Genomic DNA, 16,178 nt, shown 5'->3' on the forward strand with positions numbered 1-16,178 from the left:
TTGAGCCAGTAAAAAGTCATTCTTACTTGTGATAAGGCAACTATTTTCAAGAAAGAAAACAGAGATTTGAGAAAGGCATGGTCTTCACAGCATTGCATGGGCTAGGATTTTTACCCCAGTGGCTAGGAGTCCATATGAAAAAAATTAGAAAATTAAAAGATCATAAGATAAACTTTCAAAAAGTAGCTGTTTGATGTGGGTGCAGCTACTTCATCATTCCTTTGACTTATAAAAATGCTGGATAGTGATTTCTTTTTTTAAGTGGCAATTAAACATATTTTTACATTGAGGAAAGGTTGATAATTTAAACATATATAGTATAATTTTCTTTCATTTTTATTAAATAAAGCTACAATTCAGTGCCATAAGCCACGACATTAACTTCTTGAGTTCCTGATAACACATATTTGACCATTGGTGTGTGTTACATCAGTGCATTTCTCTTGAAATTGTCAGAAACATAGCAATATACTTAAAGAATATGGTAAATCTGTCAGACATGTTCCTATGTATTTTAACTTGGAGTTAAAGAAGATCAAAGACAAATAACAAAAGCAACAATAAGTTATAACAATGTAATGATCAAAGCTTAGGTTGGAGCACTGGAGAGAGACATTGCCATGAAACGTATCTTGGAGGGAGATCTGGGCACTCCACATAGGTTCCTGATATCTCAAAGAGAACATCAATAGCACATATTCAGACATCTTGGGCAGGGTATCTAAGGTAAAGGCAGAGACAGATTTAACCTAATGAAGCTTAAGTGTGAGGGTCCTTCTGAGGATTCTTTCACCTAACTTTTTCCAAAGCTCTCTTGGCACTCCTCCGGGGAGGCTTGGAGAAAGCTGTTGTTCCAGCTGGGCTGCTATGGACTGGATGTCACTTCTGTGTCCTTGTGGTAGTGCTGGGGCTGTGGATGAATCCAGAGAGCTGCCTCTACTACCTCTAGCCAACAGAGTTAACCTGATAAACCTCAGGACCTCAGGGAGCTTTGACCTCAAGAAGAAGTATTTGAACCAGGATACTGCTCTGCTACCTGCTAGGAGGCCACTAAAACCTAGGGTCCACAGCCATTTGCAGCTGATCCTCACACAAGCCCCCAAACCCCAGGGCCAGAAGACTTGGAGGGGAGGTGAACCAGGACACCTGGCAGAGCTAAGCATAACCCCAGGCTTGAAGCTCTGACCAAGAAGAAGTAACGGAGGATGTTACAGGTGCAGCATTAGTAATAACAAATGGCAATGTTGAAAGAAAATTTTCCATGTCATCAAAAATAATTTAAGTGTTTTTTGATATACAATTCTAGAGAAAAACTGAATTATATTTCTATTCTTTCCAAAGAAAATCATGTTGATAAAACCATCATCCTACGTAGAGGTGATCAAGGACTGTGTAGCCAAGAAATGTTGGGGAAAGTTTATAGATGATATATTAATGTCTTGATTTTGTAATATTTGTGTCTTTAGTCAACCTGTAGGTTTTTGTTGGTTAATATTATCTTTATTCTAAAGTAGTATTCATGTTTATATCTACTATTATATTCACAGTGTTGTATTCTTTGTGCTAAAAAAGGACCCTGAAGTTATAAACTTCAAGGTTTTCAAAACCTGGGTCCACCTTTAGTAAGAAAGCTGGGACAGAATCATGTACTTAAGTAGGGATCTACCAAGGCCTTGGAAATGCTCAGAAGGCATTCAAAATTTTGTGATGGGGTTCAGAAATATCGTGGGAGGGGAAACCCTAGGACGTTCTACAAATATAAATGTATCTACAAAAATCATGAATTGAGTTCATTTTGAAACAATTTTGATTTGGTTGAATTAAAAGTAGAGTATCCATAGGTTGTCCACTGGGTTAGAAGAAAATCCTGGCAGATTTGTCCCTCTTTCTACCACTGTCACTAGTTTCCTCACTTCATCTCCATAGTGTCTCCCACTTTGTTTTTCTTCACATATGTCCATAGTGGTCTGTTCTTGCTTTAGAATTGATTAACTTTTTAAACAATTAAAAAAATTTATTCAAGGTTATCCCCATTCCTAGTGATCTCTCTCAATCCTTTTGGCATATTTTATATGGCTCTTCTAGAGTGGACATAGTAAGCACTGCTAATAGTTAAGCAAATTGGAAATAGTAAGTAAGTAAGATGGAAAATTATGTTGGAGAGTGAGAATCAATGGTTTGCTATAAAGGCAATGTTTGTAAGGTTTCTCGTGAAGACCTGATTTCTCCCTCTTGACAATTGGCACAAAAGGGAGATGACAGCATTGCAGTCCCCACTCTAGGAAGAAAACCTTCCCCAGCCAGACCAGGAGTAGATATACAAGTAGTTATTGCCCAAGAAAATAAGAGGGGCTTCCTTGGCCATGGTGAAGTAGACATTAATTCCATACTGTCAGACCATTCGTAACATAGATGTAATTCATTGGCATAGAGCTATAAAAATGGGTTCACTTATAAATATAAGATGAAGGGAGTTAGTGAACTACTATTACAAAAAGAATTACTGAGTTACATGTAAGCAAATGAGTGGGCTCAAATATGGAAAAGATGTTACTGTAAGGTGTCACACCCATTACTGTGAATATATAAATACCACAGTCCAGGAGTAACATTCAAACTCAGAATATTCTCACTGTAATTCAGCTGAACTCACATCTCCTGTCAATATGTCTTACAACCGCTGCTCTGGAAATTTCTCCTCTCTCTCCCTTGGGGACCACCTGTGCTATTCAGGCTCCTCGTGTGGCTCTTCTTACCCCAGCAACCTGGTCTACTGGGACTGGTACTGACCTCTGCTCTCCCACTACCTGCCAGCTGGGCTCCTCTCTCTACAGTGGCTGTCAGGAGACCTGCTGTAAACCCACTAGGTATCAGACATTCTATGTGGTGTCTAGACCTAGCCAGATATCCTGCTACCACTCAAGAACCTCCACACTCTGCAGGCCCTCTAAGACAACTTATTCTGGGTCTCTAGGCTTTGGGTCCAGCAACAGCTGCTCCCTGGGCTATGGATCTGGAAGCTCCTACTTACCAGGCTGTGGTTCCAGTAGCTTCAGACCCGTGGCTTGCAGAGTCCATGGTTTCCCTTCTCTAAACTATGGATCTGGATTCTGCTACCCATCCTACTTCACTTCTGGGAACTTCCAGTCTTGTTACAGACCAACCTGTGGATCTGGCTCCAACTGATCATCTTACATAATTTTTAATCTTGTCCAATGTCTTCAATGACTCTATTCATAACCTTTATTGTTTTCATCATCTACAGGAAGAATTGCCCTCTTATTTCTAATTATCAAATTGTCACCTTGTCTCTGGTCCTAAACATTGGCTGACAAACTTTATCTAAAATTTTTTATTATTAAAGCACTAACTCAAAATAAAGTCTAAAGTCTGCATCAGAGATAGAATTTACATTGTATTTTCTTCCAAAATTGTGTGAAAAGTCATTAAATCTAATAAATTAATTGATTCAGATATCCAGTTATGTTTATTGTTGTTAGTGTTTATTATTGTTTATGTGATTGTAATAGATAAAAGTGTGTATTGACTAGGGTTTGATTGTGATAGATAAAAGAGGTAATATGAAAATATCAATATGCACATGGTGATAGGTTCTGAAATCCTACAAAGTTGGGGATTTGAACAAATTTTAGAGGACCTCAGATATTTTTCTTACTCAGACTATAATTGGTGGAAGAGTATTGTTTGAATAGAATATCTCAGAATCAGAAATTAGATTGATTCCCTTCTAGGATGTGGATCCCCACATAGATACAGTTATAGATATAGTTTTATATAGCTATAGTTACCAATGAATATATAGCTATAAATGAATATGTAAATATAGATGAATATATAGATGATACAGATATAGTTATAGTTTGATATCCAAGGAAAATTTATCAGACTTCAAGAATTTAAGAAATTATTAAAACCAAAATATGTGTTATGTGGTATAAACAGACTTACAAGGGATTCAGTAAATGGAAAGGTAAGGCATAGATCTTATAATAACTATAATCCATATGCTTAGGAAATAAAGAGATAGAAAATTTTGGCAGAACATTGAAACATATTAAAAGAATCAAGTAGAAATTCTAAAATTAAAAAATGCAATAAATTAAATGTAGAATTAGTTACAATTGGATTAAAAATAAATTAGGCATAGCTGAAGAAACAATTAGAGATTATTCAGAAGAGTATGTTCAAACTAAAAAGTTAAGAAAGCATAAAAATATTGAACAGCACTCCAGAGCATATGGAACATGGAGAATATGGAAAGGTCTAAAAATTTCAACTGGAGTCCTAAAACAAGTTGTGTGTGTGTGTATACATACACATATATGTATATTTATATACAGACACACATATATATACATATATATAAATATATATATACACGTTGATATTCAATGAAAAATTAACAGCCATTGGCAAGTCAAGACATCACCAAATCTAAAAGAAGCATGGAATAGAAACAGATCCAGAGAGAATTTTCCAAATAGAGGAAAATCAATTCACAAATTCAAGAAATGTTACAAATCCCATGTATGACAAATATGAAGAAAGGCCCACACCTAGGCACTATGGAGTGAAACTGATGAACAAGAAGAAGAAGAAAAAAAAATGTAAAACAACCCACGGGGAAAAAATCAAGTTACCTTCAAAAAAAGCAACAATAAAATTGACAACTGAATTCTAAACATATAGAAAGAGGAAGGTAGGAAAACAATTACATAGCCTCAAATTTGTGAAGAAAGAACAATTTAAAACTAGAATACATGACTAGTGAGTATCTGTTTCAAAAAGGAAATAGAAATACAGATATTTTCAGACAATTGAAAACTTAGAGAACTTGTCACTAGCCTTCCAGCACAAAAATAGTTAAAAGTTATACATAGTCAAAAGCAAAATGATCCTAGCATATAGCAAAAAGATGTAGGAAGGAATAAAGAGTAAATGAAAAATATATATTGGGTACATTTAAGCAAATATTGCCTGTAAAAATGTGGGGACAAATATTTATCAATATGCATAAGCATACATAAAGCAAAAATACTAACATAATAATACATGAATTGGGGTAAGGATAAATGGCCTTAAGATTTCTAACATTCTTGCATTGTACAGAAAACGGTAAAAATATGAATTTATATTAGCAAATCAACAATCGGCTGTGATCTTTAAGGCAGCACTGCCCAGTAGAACTCTCTTTGATGCTGAAAATATTTTTTATCTGCAGTTTCCAATATTTGGTATCCATTAGCCACACGTTATCTGTTGTGCACTTGAAATGTGATGAATATGACTGAGGAACTGAATTTTAATTTAATTTAATTTAATGTATGAAAATTGAATTTGATATATGTGGCTAGTGCCTACTCTATTGGATGGTATGGCCTTAGTGTAACATTTAAATAACTAATGAAATAATGTGCATCCTCCTGGAAGTCTGACAGATGGATTGTTACGAAATATCTTGCTTAATATACAATAAACTTCTTAACTTATAGCAAACTTTGAGATTAATAAAGTAGAACTAGCATTTTTGTTTCTTTTGCCGGATATATCTTTTCTGTTTCCTTTTCTGTTTCCTCATATTTAAGAAAACGTCTTTTTTTTTTTTTTAAAGAGAAGAAAGAAATTCGCCATGTATTTCTTCTTTAGGTCTTTTTTTCTTTTTTTTTTTAAATTTATTTCTATATTTATTTTTGGCTGTGTTGGGTCTTCGTTTCTGTGAGAGGGCTTTCTCTAGTTGCGGCAAGAGGAGGCCACTCTTCATCGCCGTGCGCGGGCCTCTCACTATCGCGGCCTCTCTTGTTGCGGAACACAGGCTCCAGACGCACAGGCTCAGTAGTTGTGGCTCACGGGCCCAGTTGCTCCGCGGCATGTGGGATCTTCCCCGACCAGGGCTCGAACCCGTGTCCCCTGCATTGGCAGGCAGATTCTCAACCGCTGCGCCACCAGGGAAGCCTCAAGAAAACCTCTTTTATGTAGAAAATAGTTTTGATTTTCATACCAGTCTGATATTCTAAGTCTTTTATATGGACTATTTTGTCATATTATATTTAACTTAATTATCGATACAGTCAGATTTCCACCTACATATTTACTATTTTACTGTTATTTAATCCATCTTTTATGTTTCTTTTTGTCTCCTTTCATGCATTTGAGGAGTGATAAAATGGTTTAATGCTATAATTTTACTCTTTTGTTATTTTTTCCAGGCTTTTCATTTTTAAGCAAAATCTTAGATTTTAATGATCATTCTTAATTTATTATGTTTATTTCTTCTTATATATTAAGAATCGCTTTATTAGTGCTGTGTACAATGTCTATTTAGACATAATTCACTCATATTTCAGTCTTCTTTTCCTCTCCTGCAATTCCAAATTTCCCTCTGAGATCACCATCTTTTTAATTTGAGAAAATCCTTCAATATTCATTTTAGTTCAGGATTACCTGATATGGAAAGCTCTATAAAAAGAAGATATCTGGATATTTTACAGTGGAAAAATAATCTTAAAGGAATAGAGTAGGTAAAAAGTATGTTTTACAGTGAAAAAGAAAATCATATGAAAGAATCTGAAGGTAGAAATGTTCAGAAGGTATTGCTTGATGGGAGTTGTTCTAGAGAAGAAAGACCTCTAGAAAATTTTAAATATAGATGACAAAAGGGACAATATATATATGAAAAGCCATAAACTATACTCATATTGAACTTTTTAATTTAAACTACAGAGATGGAAAACCCCATAAAGTCACTCCTTATCTCCTCTTGCCTCTAAAATATTTGACTCTGAGTCTTTTCACATGTGCACATATTGGCATCCCCTGAGTCTCTGCTTCAAAGTAGACTTCTTTAGTCATTTTTGCCTCTAAACATTTGTTCTGGCTTATCTCTGTGATCCACCATATTTCTTATTCAATTTATCTGATCTATTTTCTCTTTCTAAAGAATTTGAGAAGCAATTTTATAATAAAATATGTAAAAGTAATTTTAGGCAATGAAATAAAGTTAGGGAAAGAAAATCATTGGTGGCAAATAGGGTGCCTTTATTCCACTGACAAAAAAAATTTACTTCATCTTAATCTCTCCCCTTAGAACTAAGCATCCACCAGCCAATATACAGTCAAATGAACAAAGAATCTTGGCCAGTGAGAAGAGTAGGGGATTTTCTGGTCATGATGAGATGGCATCAAAGGCATGTAGTCATAGAATTTCTGACTTTGGAACAGGTCACTAGCTTAGTGCTTTAACAACACAGTGAATTCACCCATGAATACGAGATGAAAGGAATTTTTCATCTGCAATTACAGAAAATATTATTGAATTACACATACAGAGATGAGAGATTACAAGCGTGAGAAAGGTGACTGTGTAGAATGCCACACCCATGGCTAAGAGTATAAAAACACCCCAGTTCAGGAGGTGACATTAAATCTCAGAATCTTCTCTTTGTCACTCATTGGAACTCACATCTCCTGTCAACATGTCCTACTGCCGCTGCTCAGGAAACTTCTCCTCCCGCTCCCTTGGGGACCACCTGCGCTACTCAGGCTTCTCGTGTGGCTCTTCCTACCCCAGCAACCTGATCTACAGCACTGATCGCTGCTATCCCAGCTCCTGCCATCTGGGATCCTCTCTTCAGAGTGGCTGCTATGAGCCCATCAGGTGCCTTACATCCTGTGTGCTATCCAGTCCCTGCCAGACATCCTGCTACCGCCCAAGGACCTCCATGCTCTACAGTCCTTGCTGGACAACTTATGCTAGGTTTCTGGGCTCTCGGTCCAGCAGAGGCTGCTCCCTGGGCTATGGATCCAGAAGCTGCTACACACTGGGCTTTTGATCCCATGGCTTCAGACCCCTGGGTTATGAAGTCTATGCCTTCTCTTAGCTGAACCATAGATCCGGATTCTGCCGTCCATCCAACTTTGCCTCTAGGAGTTGCCAATCACTGTGTTACAGACCAATCTGTGGATCTGCCTTCTATTGATCAGCTTGCCGAATGTTCAGATGTGAGCAATGTGTCCAACCTCTATACAGAGCTTCCATCATCTTCATGATCTTCGGGAAGATCAACTGTTCTTCACCTTTTTTCCATTCATAAAATACTGACCAAAAAACTGTCTGCCACCTATACTGAACTTAATGATTAATTTTATGGAATAAATTAACAGAATTAGTAAAATAAATGAAATATATTACTAAATCAATTAATGAAATTCATGTCAACAAACAATGAACTAATGTTAATGAATTAATGGGATCCTTGTTCATGCATTTTATTCACAAAATGGATAAAAACCTAAATGAATATAATCTAATAAACTCATTCAATCTGGCTTGCAAATATGTTACTAATTTTATTGTTAGTTTTAACTAGCTAAGTGGTTTTTTTTTTTGCTTTTGCTTTTTTTGGAGGTTGTTTTTGAGTTTACGTTTACTATACCTCTGAAAGCAAACTTTGAAAAACTAATATTGATAGATTTGAACTAATTTATTTGAGGGTTTAAACATTTTCTTCTTCAAAACTTCTGTTTTCTGAAATCCTTACATTGCATGCATAAACTTCACGTGAATAATAATCTCAGGAGTGACATAGAGCACAGTTTCTTCAAAGGATATGGGGTCTTGATGTTTGCTGACTGAAGGAGACAAGCAAGCAATTTGGAAACTACAACTGAAATGGGGAAAATTTTTAGGTTATATGAAAAGTTTTGTATGTTAGTTTAGAGAGCTTTCTTTGATTCAGTCAATGTTGGGTGGCAAAAAACCATATCCCTTCATCTCACTGAGTACCTTTGTATGTAATTGATTTCCTCACAGGTGTAAAGAGGGAGCCAATTATATTTGGTGAGAATTAATTAGGTTCATGAGATGTAGAGTTTCACCTTCTTGTAGCCAAGATCCAAACTAAACATGGCTGGAAAAAACAAGGCTTTCAAACCATCAGAAGTCACTATTTCATTCATATCGCAACACACATTTACACTCTCCTTGTTTTTATGTTTTATGTTGCCATTCTGACATTTTATAGGTCACATATTTCAGAAAACAGCATAGTGCTAAGATAGATAACATATTGATAAGGTCTAAAGCAAATAACAAAAAGACAGTATCTTTATACAGAGATAAAGAACAAGGTTCAAAGAATTTTCCTATTCATCATTTTTCAGACTGCTATAAGAATCATGAGAAACACACATTTTATGAACTAGTTATTTTACACAGAAGGAAATGAAGACTCAAAGCAGATTAAGGGTTCGCTATAGGTCCCAGTCTTACAATAAAACAAAGATCCAAGACTTTATGATAGATGAGTACTCATATAAGAAGTGAAGACGTAAGCAACAAGGGTGAGAATAAGGAGAATTCTGAGAAGGTGAAATAAAATGATCAAAGCAGAGAGGTACAAAGGTACTTGTGTTCAGAAAATTATTGAAAATCAAGTTACAATTTGTATGGATTAGTAATGGAAAATCAGCTACCGAGGTATAATAGATCTCTTTCACTTCATTGTTTTGGATATCTTGAGTTTTGTATCACATTAATCTTAGGATTCATCTTCTCTTATTCATACTGTTAAAATAGCTTTCTGCCTGCTCATTTTCATTCTATTTTCTACTTATTTAAACATTTTAAAATACTTTATAAAATAAAACTTTTGTCAAACTTTATGTAAAATAGTACGTAGTTATATTTCCTTATTTTATATAAATATATTCATATTAAATATATAACAATATAAAAAAATAAAATATATAACAAACAGTTAAATCTCTTAAATCCTCTACTACAAATAAAGTAGCAGAGCATCTGGTAGGCTTTTTGGGATTCTGGAACAAACATACTCCCCAAGTAGAAGTACCTCTCTGGCCTATATACAAAGCTTCCTTTAGACCAGGAGCAGGAAAAGATTCTGTAGGTCTAGTCTCAGATGCAAGCAACCTTACTAGTTGGGTCAAACAATCTGGCAGACCATATGGTGTTGGTGGCATCTGTGGCATTGAAAAAAATAAAAATAAAATAAAATAAAACTGCAATGTGGAGTTTACGGCACACCTCATTGGGAAAATCACAATGCAGGCAAATAAAGTTGTAGAACAAGGTCTTATAATTTGTAGTTGAAAATTAACATGTCTTTGGATAATCAGATCCTTGGAAACTACTTGGATCTGGTAGAGATACAAGACTTGACTGTGGGACAAGTGATCATGCATCTGTAGCTGTCCATCGTGAGCTGCGTTCTGTTGAAACTTCCAAGTCATGAAGTCAGGTGGACTCAGTAGCAATCCATTGTAAGATGGAAATAGCTCATACAGGAATGAACACTAGCAGAACAAGAAAGCAGGCTCCATGAGCAGAAGCCCAGACCCCCATGTCACCAACCAGCATTGCACCACCACCTCTTTCTCACATCACATGTGTGGTGACATTTGGTGCCTCAAATGACCAGCTGAAGGAGGAAGGGAAAAGTCCAAGCAAGGCTTGCAGATGGATTGGCTCATTGCATGGATGTCTTTAAACACCGTGATGAGAAAATATTTTCTCTATGTGTAGAATCATATGTCTAGCACCTGGTTATTCACTTTGTATAAAAGAGAAAAGTGGTCCTAGTTGATGATACATCTAGATTCCTGGACAGTCGCAATTGACCTGACCATCTAGTTAAAAACCTGGAAGGGAGAATATATAATATTCAGATAATAAAATCTGGTATAGAGACATATGGATGGATATATGCAAGTAGGTCCAAAGTGTCAAGATCTTTGTATTTCTTCTTAATGCCCACCAGAATGCATCTATCATGGAAGAGGAACTAAAAAATCAAGTTGACAAAATGACTCTGTCAGTCGAGCTAGCTTGCCTTTGCCAGAAGTCCTCACAATGCTGGCAAGATGAGCATGTGAATAAGTGACCACAGAGGCTATGAATGGGTTCAACAGCATAAGCTCCCACTTACAAATCTGATATAATTAATGCCACTACAAATGTCCAATCTGTCAGCAATGGAGGCTAATGCTAAACTCCCAGTATGGCACTATTCCTCAAGGAGACCAACCGGTCACTTGGTTGCAAGTTAACATGGCCCCCTTGTGCCCTGAAAGGATCAGTGGTTCATCCTCAAACACATAACTACCTATTCAGAGTAAGCCTCTGCTTTTTGTGCTTATCTCAGAAGCAATATTATTCAGGAGCTAATGAAAAACTTGATCCACCAGCATGGAATTCCTCACAAGGCAGCATCTAATCAGGAAATACACTTCATAGTAGAGATAGCAAGAAGTGGGATCCACAAGTTATATCAAAAACCACAGGACCCTGAAGCTGTCTGCCTGATAGTGCATTAAATAGCCCCAGCGACAGCAAAGCTGAAGTCTGCTTGGAGCATGGAAGCAATGTCCTCAAAGATTGGGTCCCAAATATCCACTTATTCTCATCCCCAATGACCCATTTAAGAACTTTGTGCTTCCTATTTCTGCAACTGGAATTTCCAAGGATAGAAGACCTATTCCCAAAGATAGACTTTCTAACGGACATATCAAGGGTCTCATTGAACTACAATTATGACTGCTGGCTGAGCACTTTGAGTTCCTTGTTTCAGGTACCAGCAAGCAAAAAAAAAAAAAAAAAGAGAGAGAAAATTACCATCTAATCCAAGGGTAGATAATCATGTTTAGCAGAAAATAGTAGGGTTACTGTTACACAGTGAGGGTAGGAGGGAGTATGTGTGGAGCTCAGTTGATCTACTTGGATGGCCCTTGAAAACTCCTGCCCAATTGAGGATGTGATTTGTCATATGCAGTAACTATAGCAAGAAAAGGGTATGGTTATCAGTGTTCATACCTCTTAGGAAAGGGCATAGGTAATACCACCAAGAAATCCACTGAGACCAATAGAAGTGGTAGCTGAGGGTGAAACAAATTTCTAATGGTTGTGAAGGAGGGAAATAATGAGTACCCACCTCAGGTCCAAGATCAAATGCAGTGACAGAGTCTGCGTTTCATCCCACTGAGTCACTCTTGAACATTTCCCCTCAGGAAGGGAGGCCAAACAGAGCTACGGAGAATCTCTCTCCTGATAAGTTGACCCTCAAGGTGAAAATGGTAGACTGTGACAGGTACAGATCTGCACTGGAACTCACATCACATCACTTCAAAAAAAGAATAGCTATCCAGCTGTGACAAGTGAGGTTAGCTGACAGCCTTTCTCTGTTGGCTTCTTTTGAATCTGCCTCGATTTCAAGCCAAGGTCAGGTTTTTCTCATGGCAGCCCCTTGTCAATGACTGAACAAGATGGTAGAATGGCTTTTTTTCTTTCACAAGTGTTACTCTCTTACAAACTTTTTGTTCTTCCATTCCTGTCTCAGTGCCTGCTTCCTGGAGAATCCAACTAGCAAATATTCTATTCTTTCTTGAAATTTAATGTTTCCTTTTAAGATTATTTTCCTTCATCCTAAAGAATTTCTGTGCTTATTTCAGTGCAAGTTTATCTGATATAATTAGCCCACTGGAAATTAGCACTCAGCTATTATATTATACAATAGAAAAAATAAAATGGAGAACAGGGGTGACAAAGGGAATATCTTTTATATTTTTGAAAGAAATTACAGAAAAGGAACTGACTTTGAAAAATGCACAAAAATCATTCACAGTATGAGCAGAGAAAAGCCTAAGTTGTTCTAGGATGCAGAACCCAGGTTCTTTTAAATTTTTTATGAGGTAAATAAAAATATATGAAAATATATAAATTATATTCATTTTTGAAGTGTTTTTTTTTTTTTTAATGGCATTTAGATCCATAGTCTCAAAGCAAGTAGAAGAGATACCTGAAATCCCTGTCTCTTCATCCCTTTTCCCAGTTTTTCGAACTACCATCATTATACCCACTCCCTCTTCACATGCCCCAAATCAGTTTCTTCCTGTGGTTCCATCCCAATTCAGTCTTCTGGAGTCACTTTGTCTTTAAATGTTTGCCTGGTTCCTTTCTGTTTCTAGCCATTTCTCATTATGTGTTATTTTTCTTCCCTCAGTTGGATATGAGGAGCACTGTATAATAATATGTGATAGATGGAAAATAAATTTGAAGAATGTGAATCAGTAGGGACAAGTAGAATCAATCATTAGAAGCACCTTATAAAAAACAAAGCTATGCCACTGATCACTTGACATGGTAGAAAAGTGACAGAAGAAATCCCAGAGCAAAGCAGGAGTAGATATACATGGAGTCATGGCCAGGAAGTAAAAAATGGGCTTTCCTGGCCTTAATAGGATGAAGATAACTGACAAATTGTCCTAGAATTTCTGTACAGGAATGGTCATTTGCTTTGTGTTATAGTAAATCATGGCACCAGTAAATACAATAGGTAGGAAACTAGTCAACTGCAATTACAGAGACGATTAATGAATTACACACATGCAGAAGAGGAATGAAAAATGTGAGAGGACTGCACCAGTACTGTGCCGAACCATTGACAAGAGTATATAATTACCCAGTCCACAAGATGACCTCAGACCTCAGAATATTCTCAGTGTAATTCTGCTGAACTCTTATCTCCCATCAAGATGCCCTACAATTGCTGCTCTGGAAACTTCTCCTCCCACTCCTTTGGGGGCTACCAGTGCTAGCCAGGATTCTCCTGTGGCTCCTTCTACCCCAGCAACCTGGTCTACAGCACTGACCTCTGCTCTCCCAACACCTGCCAGCTGGACTCCTGTCTCTACAGTCAGGAGACCTGCTGTGAGCCCACCAGGTGCCAGACGTCCTGTGTGGTGTCCAGTCGCTGCCAGACATCCTGCTACCACCCAAGGACCTCCACAGTCTGCTGGAAAACTTACCCTGGGTCTCTGGGCTTTAGATTCAGCAGCTGCAACTCCTTGAGCTCTGGCTCTGGAAGCTGCTACTCATTGGGCTGTGGATCCAATGGCTTCAGACCCAGGGTTCCCTCTGTTAGTAGCTTTCCTCCATTCCATTTGTAACATTGCTGGGCCTTCTCCGTTGGACATGAGATCTCTGCATTAATATTTAATATTTGGAAATTAATTTTGGAGAAAAAAATGAATAGTCACAAGTAGTTTCAATCTTTAGAAGGCTTTTTAGAAGGCCAAAGCTATGCCTCTAACCAAATAAAAATGAAAGATGGTACCATTTTGATCTTCATCCTTAGAAGGAATGCATACCCCAGCAAAGCCAGACTCAGATACACATGCAACGTATACTGGGAAGGAGGGACATTCTTGGCTGTGATGGGATGGTCATTAATATAAAACGGTCATAGCATTTGTGACATGACTAGTTTATTGGCTTTGTGTTGTAACAAAAACTATTATAGCACCCATAAATACAATGTGTAGGAAACTATGCAGCTGCAGTTACAGAAATGATGATTGAGGTAATACTATGCAAATGAGGGAGCAGACATGTAGGAATGGTGACCTTACCTAGCTGTAAACACCTGTTTCTGAGAGTATATAAATGCCACAGAATATTCTCAGTCTAATGCCACAGAATACTGTCAGTCTAATTCAGCTGAACTCACATCACCGGTCAACATATCTTACAACTGCTGCTCTGGAAACTTCTCCTCCAGCTCCCTTGACAGTCATCTGCGCTACCCAGGCTCCTTCTATTCCAGCAACTTGGTCTATAGCACTGACCTCTACTCTCTCAGCACATGCCAGCTGGGCTCCTGTCTCTACAGTGGCTGTCAGGAGACCTGCTATGAGCCCACAATGTGCCAGGCATTCAGTGTGGTGTCCAGTCCTTGCCAGACATCCTGCTATCGTCCGAGGACCTCCACTCTCTACCATCCCTGCTAGACAATATATGCTGGGTCTCTGGGCTTTAGGTCCAGCAAAGGCTGCTCCCTGAGCTCTGGATCCAGAAGCTGCTACTCACTGGGCTGTGGATCCAGTGGCTTCAGACACCTGGGTTATAGAGTCTGGGGCTCTCCTACCTTGGGCTATGGATCCAGATTCTGCCACCCAACCTATTTTGATTTTCAGCCTATCTGTGGATCTGGCTTCTAAAGATCCATTTATTGAATGTCCAGATCTTTTTGCAGAATGACAACTATTTTATTCTCACAAGAAACAACCCTCTTCATGGTCCCCAAAGACTGGCTGTTCACTCACTCTGCAGCCACCCAACCTAACTTACAGATTGGGTCTTGTAGAATGTAAAACTAAGTAACAAACCTAAACTTTAAATCATATACCTACATTGGTGATGGAAATCATCCAATTACTAGATATCCTTCAAAATTTAACAGTATCTAATTATCTTAAGTAAATAAACACATTTATTCTGGCATCCATATATGTTGTTATTATTATTATTAGACTTAGTATAAATAAACATCTCAAGAGCTATAAAAGCCTTGTTCTTTAAATCATGTGTCCTTATATCTCTCTTCACAGGAGAAGAAAACACAAAAGTTAGTGAATATATATGGAATGCAGAGAGAAAGAATAAAATTTAGATATACTGCTAGGTTTGTACATAAAACAAAAATTAAATATAAATCTAACTTGTGTCTGTATATTTTCAGAAAATACTAAATATAAAGCTTAAATAACTTCTATTAAGTTCATCCAAAGTTGGTTGGTAAAAGTGACCGAATTTGTGAATCTCAGTAAGTACTTTTCCACGAAAGTCATTTTTTTACAGCATGTAAGAAGGAAGCCAATTATTCTTGTTGTGAAGAATTTTGATTCAGGATGTGTGGGTTTTATCTCTATGCTTTCCAGTGGCTCAGGCTATATATGGCTGAGAACCACAACCCTTATGTCAGCAAAAAATGGATATCCTTTACTTTTATTTTTTTATAGTCATGTGCTAATCTTTTTTATAGGACACAGATTTCAGAAAATGGTACATTGCTGTTCGACACATTTTGAAAAGGAGACAAATCTAATAATAAAAGGGCATTATCTTTGTGTTGAGCTAAATAAACGTTCAAAGAGATTTTCAAGTCATTATTTCTTTAGAACTTTAAATAGCACTCAGAGAAACATAAATTTTGTGTGCTACATGTTTGTTTGTTTTTTAAACATGAGGCAATGGAAGTTCAAAGGGACTCAAGATCTGGCCAAAGATCCCAGTCTTACGGAGAAATTGATGTTCACAGTTTTCCTAAAAGATGGAACCTGCTATGAAAAGCAAAAACAGAAGT

At 37.2% G+C, this 16,178-nt stretch overlaps 3 pseudogenes across 3 annotated transcripts in view; 2 read left to right on the forward strand and 1 right to left on the reverse strand.

Annotated features, from left to right (window-relative positions):
• The window catches only part of LOC309660405, an 89,729-nt pseudogene that overhangs the window by 53,496 nt on the left and 20,055 nt on the right, over positions 1–16,178 (reverse strand). The window lies entirely within an intron of this gene.
• On the forward strand, positions 2,667–16,047 carry LOC309660089 (keratin-associated protein 13-3-like; annotated as a pseudogene). The gene is made up of 2 exons: positions 2,667–3,037; positions 14,864–16,047. The product of its transcript is annotated as a keratin-associated protein 13-3-like (transcript).
• Positions 3,812–13,850, forward strand: LOC309660095 (keratin-associated protein 13-1-like; annotated as a pseudogene). Its single transcript has one exon. The product of its transcript is annotated as a keratin-associated protein 13-1-like (transcript).

Source organism: Balaenoptera physalus (assembly GCF_965194825.1).
Source record: "Balaenoptera physalus genome assembly, chromosome: 4".
NCBI classification, from domain to species: Eukaryota; Metazoa; Chordata; class Mammalia; order Artiodactyla; family Balaenopteridae; genus Balaenoptera; species Balaenoptera physalus.